This window comes from Alligator mississippiensis, chromosome 6 (assembly GCF_030867095.1).
Source record: "Alligator mississippiensis isolate rAllMis1 chromosome 6, rAllMis1, whole genome shotgun sequence".
NCBI classification, from domain to species: domain Eukaryota; kingdom Metazoa; phylum Chordata; order Crocodylia; family Alligatoridae; genus Alligator; species Alligator mississippiensis.
Genome location: NC_081829.1, coordinates 40,128,434 through 40,135,933, shown reverse-complemented (window position 1 = coordinate 40,135,933; position 7,500 = coordinate 40,128,434). Strand labels below are relative to the sequence as shown.

The following is a 7,500-nucleotide window of genomic DNA, read 5'->3' as shown; positions in this document are numbered from 1 at the left end:
CCTGCCCTCCCCTGCTGCCCCCAGCTGAAGCAGTTCCTTGCTGGCGCAAGCCAGGAAGTGTCAGGAAAAACTTCGAAGCAGAGCAGAGCAGAGCAGAATCCCGGACATTTATTCATATTTAAAAAAAACCCAAAACTCCCTGACAGAGATGGGAGAACCCAAAAAGAGGACATGTCCAGGAAAACTCAGGCATATGGTAACCCTAATTTAAATTGTATTTTAATCTATTTAAGTTACAGCTCATTTTGTAGTATATTGAAATGAGAATTAAAATTGCGCTATACATCAGATGCATAGTCTGTGAATAGATATAGTCAATATCATTTAGCTGGAAAATAATTACTTGGTAGCTTGGATCTGTCGTCATCAAATTTGGTCATAGATGGTTTCAGTGTATAATACATGATATTATAGAGTGAGGGAGAAAGTGTTCACTATTCAAGTAAGTCATACTTGCTGAACATTCAGTAGATTCCAACCTACAGAGAGTTTGCTGGTGGTTACTGTCCCAACTGCTCTGCTGCAGGAGCGGTGCCTCCACAAGGGGTCCCTGCATAGTTAGATTGGGATGGGGGGTTGTAACAGGGTGACATCTCTGGTGGCATTTCTAAAGGCTGGTGAGTGGGGCATCCTTCAAGTCCTGCTATATTTTCCTCCTCCTCTGGGGACCAGCTTCCTCCCTTTGCTTGTCTGCCACGACTCGATGTCACTTGGTTCTTAAAGAGGGAGGCTGACTCAAAGGTTCCCAGACAGGCTCTAAGGCTCACCACCTGGAGGATAATAAGCTGTTGCCCTAAGGGCAAAATGCACGCTCTCACCTTCCCTTCATGTGCCCCATGCCTGGCAAATGTTTTATAATTTTCTCTTTATGTTGGGGCCTCAGCTGCTGTGGGCTTACCCACTCTCTCTCTAGCTAGGCCCGTCAGCCAAAACCTACTAAGCATGGCCTGACTCTGAAGCTCTAGCTCTTTAACCCACTGGGGCTCACGGCCCTCTATTTTATACTTTCCACGACACCAGGCCTACTGGCCCTTCTACACTGCGCCCCCTGTGGTGCCAGGCTCTTGGGCCTCAGCCCCTCTGGCTTTGCCCCTCTTTCTGTAGTTAGGGCCATTTGCCTAAGTGCACCCACTAGGACCCGGCTTCAAGGCCCCTAGCTTCCCTTCTAATGAGGTCCCCTCCTCCCCTACAGCCTCATCCACAAACCACAGGCCTTAACATTAATTGTAAACAATAGGCCCCTGTGGCCATATAAAGAAAATAAAGGTAGGAGAGGCAATCTGCCTGCTCACATGCTATTGGACTTCTGTCTTCCAGCTTGTTGCTTTCTTCCCAGGGAAGCTGCCACAGCTTCTCCATAGTCATCAGAAGTCCTCCTCTCTGCCACCTCCCCTGGCCTTCTCCGCCTGTGGTTTATATGGTTCTGGCCTTTCCCTTCTGGTCACCTGACCAGCCAGCAGGGCTCAATCCTTAACCCCTGCTCAACCGGACAACTACGCCTGGAAAGTTCTGGATTTAAAAGAGCCGCCTTGCTTCCTGCTAACAGGGCTAGGGTTCCCTGTTACAGGGGTGAAGGTGGGTAGACAGGAGGGAGGAGACTAGGGTGACCACTGTAGTCCGCAGGTTTGTCATTGCCCTGAAATAGAATAGTTTTCTGAAAGCATACTGTTAGGTTTACAATAATTTGGATTTTTTAAGAAGTATTAGCTTTACAGCTGAATACAAGGCATGACCTGTGGCCTAATAATGCAGCTGACCACAAGGCAGAATGATAGCTAGGCCTTTGCTTGTGTCAAGTAATCATTTTAACTGCAACAAGCATTTTCTGAGTTAAAAAGTGAATCTGTGTCTGTGTGCTAAAAAAAAATCAGCTACAGCTAGAAGTAAGATAAGACAGAGAAACCATTGTTTGAGCTTACTGGTTGTGTCCTTGAGAAGTATCTTCTACTGTGTAAGGTTTTGCTAACATAATGTTACTGTTACTTAACTTTTAGCTTTTAAAAAGTGCTAGTTCAGCTTAATAGAAATATGCTGTTACAAAGATTTGTAGAGCACCGCCCCAAGTATTGCTTTTTGTTAACCATATAGTCTTGCTTTGTTGTAAGAAGTATAAAAGATCGCCTCACCCTTGAGGGGGGGCCATTTTGCCTTTTGCTGGCTTTATGGTCTTTGCTCGAGCAAATAAACAGCTGTCTTTCTTTACCCGCGTTGTCTGTCAATCAAATTACAGCTAGACAACGGACCTTAGGGAGGTTTCTCCCACCACACCACTTTTGCAAAATGGAAAGGCGGGATGCATGCCTGCCCCACCTCCCAGCTGCTGGTGGCACAGCTGGAGCAGAGCTGAGCGGGGGTGCAAGCAGATGTGGGCTGTGGGCTCAGGGCTCCCTGCCTTTCTGCCTTTTCCGCAGGAGCCCCATGCCTGCCACATGTCCTGCCTGCCTGCCTGCCTGGCAGCAGCTGGTAGCACAACTTGATGCTGCCGCTGCCTCTGCTGCACGGGTAGGGGACACCTCACCATGGTGGTACAGCCACTGGAAAGCTCCTGGTGTGAGGGCAGCAGGGTGGGGAGCCCTGAGCCTCAGCAGCCAGTCTGCATCTACCCCTGTCCTGTGCACAAATGGGGGTGGGAGGGGGGGCATGTGCCCCCCATCCCCTTCCCTAGGAGTGCACACAGCATCAGGGAGCATGGTATTGCAGATCCGGGACAAATGCTGTCCTGAAGTCATGCAGCTCGGGATCTTGCAACATCCAATATTTATATAGCGGTAAAAAATAAATCACATTTTCGCAGTATTCCAAATGACAGAAATTCTGTAGCAGAGACTGGATTTGCAATTTTATCTTTGTTGTCCATATAATTTTTTAAAAAAAGAAAGGAAACATATTATGGGCACATTAGAACACCTGCTAATTATGAGACTTGATGTTCCTATTCCAGGACGGTCCTTCCCAATTATGGAGGGGTGGCCACCCTAGAGGAGACAACAGGCCAATTGCCAACATTTATTTCCTCTTGATGGGAGACAGATTTGCTGATACCCTTTGGCAGCCCAGCTGTGACAGGTCAGCCCCAAATCCTCCCCCTCATTTCTCTTCCCCTATTGCTTTGCTTCCTCAAGTCTACCTGCTTCATCATCCCCACTCTGTCCCTCCTCCAAGGTGGAGTTCTCAAAGAACCATAAGAAAACTGGAAACCCAATTCTAGCAGAAAGTTCAGAGGAGCTAGGTACTTTATTTCACTGGCATCTTTGAAAATTTCAGCCTTGGTGTCTTTCTACATCAACAGAACCCAATAATACAGATTTGTATCATCAGTCTGCTCAGCATGTGGGTCTTTGTCCTGGCACGTATTTGGAAAGTGCCTAGTGGATGCTCTTACAATCAAAACAATTCACTGCAGAGATTGACTGCAGGAATTGTGCAGTTTGGTCTGGTCTGGTGTATTTTGTGTCTTCTGAACTGTAAAATCATTTCTCTTTGTTTCCAGCAGGTGGCATTAGCTGTGTGAAAATAAATGAGATTAAGGTTTTAAAAAGTTAACTTCACCTTCAGGAAGCATAATAGTCCATCTTGGTGTGTAATTTTCCCTCCATTTTGTCAGCTACTCTGTTTAGTAGAGGCTGACATGTGATTGCTCCATCAGTTGTTGCCAAAAGGGCTCAGTCAGTATCCATAGCAGCCCCTGGAAATGCACCCAATGTAGCAATCAGGGCTTGTGGACAGAGGTGATATCTTTTATTAGACTGTGGAAAAGACTTACCAGATGAGGGATGGAGGCAGTGGGACGCTGCGCTGGAAAATAAATGTGGCGAAAGTGAAACCGCAGTGGGTGGAGCCACCATGGGTAAAAATAAAAAGGAAAAAAGCGGCCAAGCCCAAAGGATCTGGGACTGGATCCCTCGTTGGTGTGGGCATGCTTTATATTGCTGGGACTGATTGGTTGGCCAGACCCCCGGGTCTGGGATAAAAGACCCAGCGGAAGACAAGCGGGAGGGACCAGAACTGGAGTCCCCAACCAGCATGGAGGGGCCAGAGCTGACAGGCAGTCCTAGTGAGGGGACCTGGTGGTTACCCCAGGAAGGGGTTTCCATGAGAGCACAGGGCCAGAGAGGGCCCAAAGATTTACTTACAGGGTTGGCATGGACAGAGGAAGTCTGCAGTGAAGACCGGAGCCCAACAGAACCCAGCAGTACCAGGATCCAGATGCGGCTGACAGACGGCAAGTACCAAACCTGGGTAAGAGGCGATGTGCCGGGGGGCGGAATGGTACCGAAGATAGACAACATATAAACAGAGAAAAGGGGGCTGTAGGAAGCACTCAGGATAAAAACACCACCCCATCCTGCGGTCATAAAATTTCAAGAACCAGAGCACCAAGAAGGTACAGGACATCAACCTCAACAACACAGGTGATGACATCATGGTTGGCGTTAGGTGGGGTGTAGGGGAGATGGATCCCCACAAAGGAGGAATAGCAGGAACAACCAAGGGGAGGCGCCAAGGGAGGCGGGACCAAACATCGTCCTCCCAATCTGAAAGTAATCATCATCAAAGATGTGGCAGGCAAGGCCACCTGGGGAACCGACCCAAAGTCACCCCAATAACCAAACTGTTCATTCATAAGAACAATGGTGAGGTTCGAGAGGAACCCCCATATGCAACGCCCAGGGGAGAGATGTGGGAGACTACAAAGACCAACAAGATTTTTGCAAACAAAAATTCTTTAATTGCAAGCTTTCAGGCACAACCATCCTTCATCAGGCATCAGAGAAAAGATTGTAAAAGTTCTCCTGGGTAGAAATGAAAGTACATATTTCATAGGATTTCACAGAGGAGTGAATAGATGGATAAACCCTCTGGGCATCAGTTCTTAGCTGGTAAGGAGTTTCAGCTTTCCTGTAAGGTTGTGATGATGCAAACTGATGATACAACCTGGATCATCAAATTCACCCTCAAAATCCAGAGGCCTATATGCCCAACCTTGAGTCTTTCTGTAATCTGGCAATTCATTAGTCTTTGGTATTGTCCTTTCAGGGCCATCATTACCTCTCCTGCATAAGTTGGGGTTGGGGGAGAACCCAAGCTCAGATTCTCCTCTGGGGTCCAGGATAGGGATCTGTAAAATAGCTACTTCTCTCTATGATTCTTCATTTTTTCTCTACTTTCTCTATTTATCAACCTCTCCCATCACATTACTACAGCTTTTGTCTCCACCAGACCCAAGCTCTGACACTCTTCTAAATCTGTCTCTCAGTTTTCATAGATTCATAGAGTTGGAAGGGACCTCAGTGGGCCATCTAGTCGAACTCCCTGCCCCCGGCAGGTAGGAAAGAGTTACTGACCCTGGGGTCATGTGATCCCAGCCAGGTGCCTGTCCAATCTCTTCTTGAAGACCCTGAAGGATGGGGTGAGCACCACCTCCCTTGGGAGCCCATTCCAGATTCTGGCAACCTTGATCATGAAGAACTTTTTCCTAATGTCCAGCCTAAACCTTCTCTCTAGTAGCTTATGGCCATTGTTCCTTGTCGTTCCAGGGGGTGCCCTGGTGAACAGGTCGTTGCCTACTTCATGTTGCTCTCCCCTTATGAATTTGTATGCTGCCACAAGGTCTCCTCTCAGCCTTCACTTGGTGAGGCTGAAGAGGTTAAGGTCCCTTAGCCTTTCCTTGTAGGGCCTACCCTGTAAGCCTCTAATCAGGCAAATGGCTCTTCTTTGGACCCTCTTCAGGTTGTCCGTATCCTGCTTGAACTGTGGTGTCCAGAACTGGACACAGCATTCCAGCTGCGGACTGACCAGTGCCACATAAAGGGGGAGAATCACTTCCCTGGACATGTTTGTGAAGCACCTATGGATGCACAACAAGGTGCAATCCCTTTTAACTGGACCATTCTTTTCTCAGTTAAAAGGGATTCTTTTCTGGGCCATTCTTTCTGGGTTATAGCCCTTTTTAGCATCTGTTTCTAATTGTTTTCTAGTCACAGGCAAGGAGGTAATTAGGCCTCCATTGATCCCTTCTTTGTTGCTGTTATGGCAAGTCTGTATACCCTATCCAGGAATATTATTTGGTTGTATTCTAAGTGTTCTTTTTAATAATGTGTATTCAATGGCATATAGCAATGTATGTACAAATAAATTTGTATAAATTTGTACAAAATAAATTGATTTTGCTGTAGCAGTATACTGTATGTATGCATGATGCTGCAGGCAAAAAAGAACACTATAAGGCTATAGGCATTGATGTTCAAAAAGCCCAAGGTGAAATCAATCTAAATTATGTGTTTTTCTGTAAGTGGTATAGTTTAGATTGGTAGTGAACAGAACATACGTTCTCCCTTTTTTTTGGGGGGGGGGGAGGGGGTGGGCTATTTTTAAACCAGTCTATATGTGCCAAACTTCTGTCCTGTTATGGGTACAGAGCAGTTTCTGATCACTAATAGCAGTAAAAGTGTAATGTCTGTACCTGGCCTAAGAGTCTTGAGGTAGGTATCAAACAGAAAACAAGGACTTGAGGTTAAGCTGAAGTAAATTCTGGATTCAAAGTCATTAAAGATTGTGAGGTTAGCTAATGTATGTCCTCCTATCATTTCCTTTTTTTTTTTTCTTTCTTTTAATAATAAGAAAGCTAATCAAATATGTGAGTGGAGGGTTGGAAGGAGTAAAGTCTGAGTGAAGAGTGAAAGAGTGGTAGAAAAGTAACCAGAACATGGAATCTGAGGGAGAGGTGTGAATGGAAACAGTAAGTTTGCAAGATGCACAAGATTACAACAGTTCAGGATGATGAAGACAAGTAATGGATTCAGGGCCTGATTCTTACTTACTTGAAAGCCTTACTACTTACGTAGACAAGGTTCCTTGGGTGAATTTGATATCTTTTATTATACCAACCCAAATAGTTGGAGAATAGTTATTAAGCAAGCTTTCGGGTTCAAAAACCCTTTGTCAGGCTAAGGAAGTTTCAGCAGTTGGTGTGTGCTCTTCCTGGATGGAATGAAAAGTAAAGAAGCCAGGGACTGGGCTGGGGAGTCAGTTGTCAGGCAGATTATAATGTATCAAAAATCCAACGTCTATGTTTAGTCCATGATCTCTAGTATCCAGGAGGTTGATGAAATGGAGCTCATAGGCTCGTCTCTGGGAAGTGTTGTGCAAGTTTCCCTTGAGGATCAGGACTGAGAGATTGGAGAGAGAATGGCCCTCCTGTGAGAAATGTGCCCTAACCGGTAATTGGGTATTTCTGTTTTTGATAGATTTCCGGTGTGTGTTCATTCTGGTGCGCAGTTGTTGTTTGGTCTCTCCTACATGTTTTCCATCAGGGCATTTGGTGCAGTGTAACATTCTAGTCTTTCCCCCGGATGCCCTGTGTGTGTGTTTTGTTGGTGGTGGGTTGTTCTCCCTGCAAGTTGCGAGTGTATGTGTTCCTGAATCCTGTTCCTAATAAAGATAAAGCTGTTTGCCATCCTATCGTTCTCTGCTGAATGCTGACTCGAGGACAGATCCAGA

General features: G+C 46.1%; 1 long non-coding RNA gene across 1 annotated transcript; it reads right to left on the bottom strand.

The window, feature by feature from the left end:
* Positions 1–88: 88 nt before the first annotated feature.
* LOC109285600 (uncharacterized) lies at positions 89–2,263 on the bottom strand. Its single transcript, XR_002093378.2, has 2 exons — positions 1,293–2,263; positions 89–550 (listed from the first exon to the last, which is right to left on the bottom strand). It is a non-coding gene; the product is annotated as an uncharacterized LOC109285600 (long non-coding RNA).
* Positions 2,264–7,500: the final 5,237 nt, after the last annotated feature.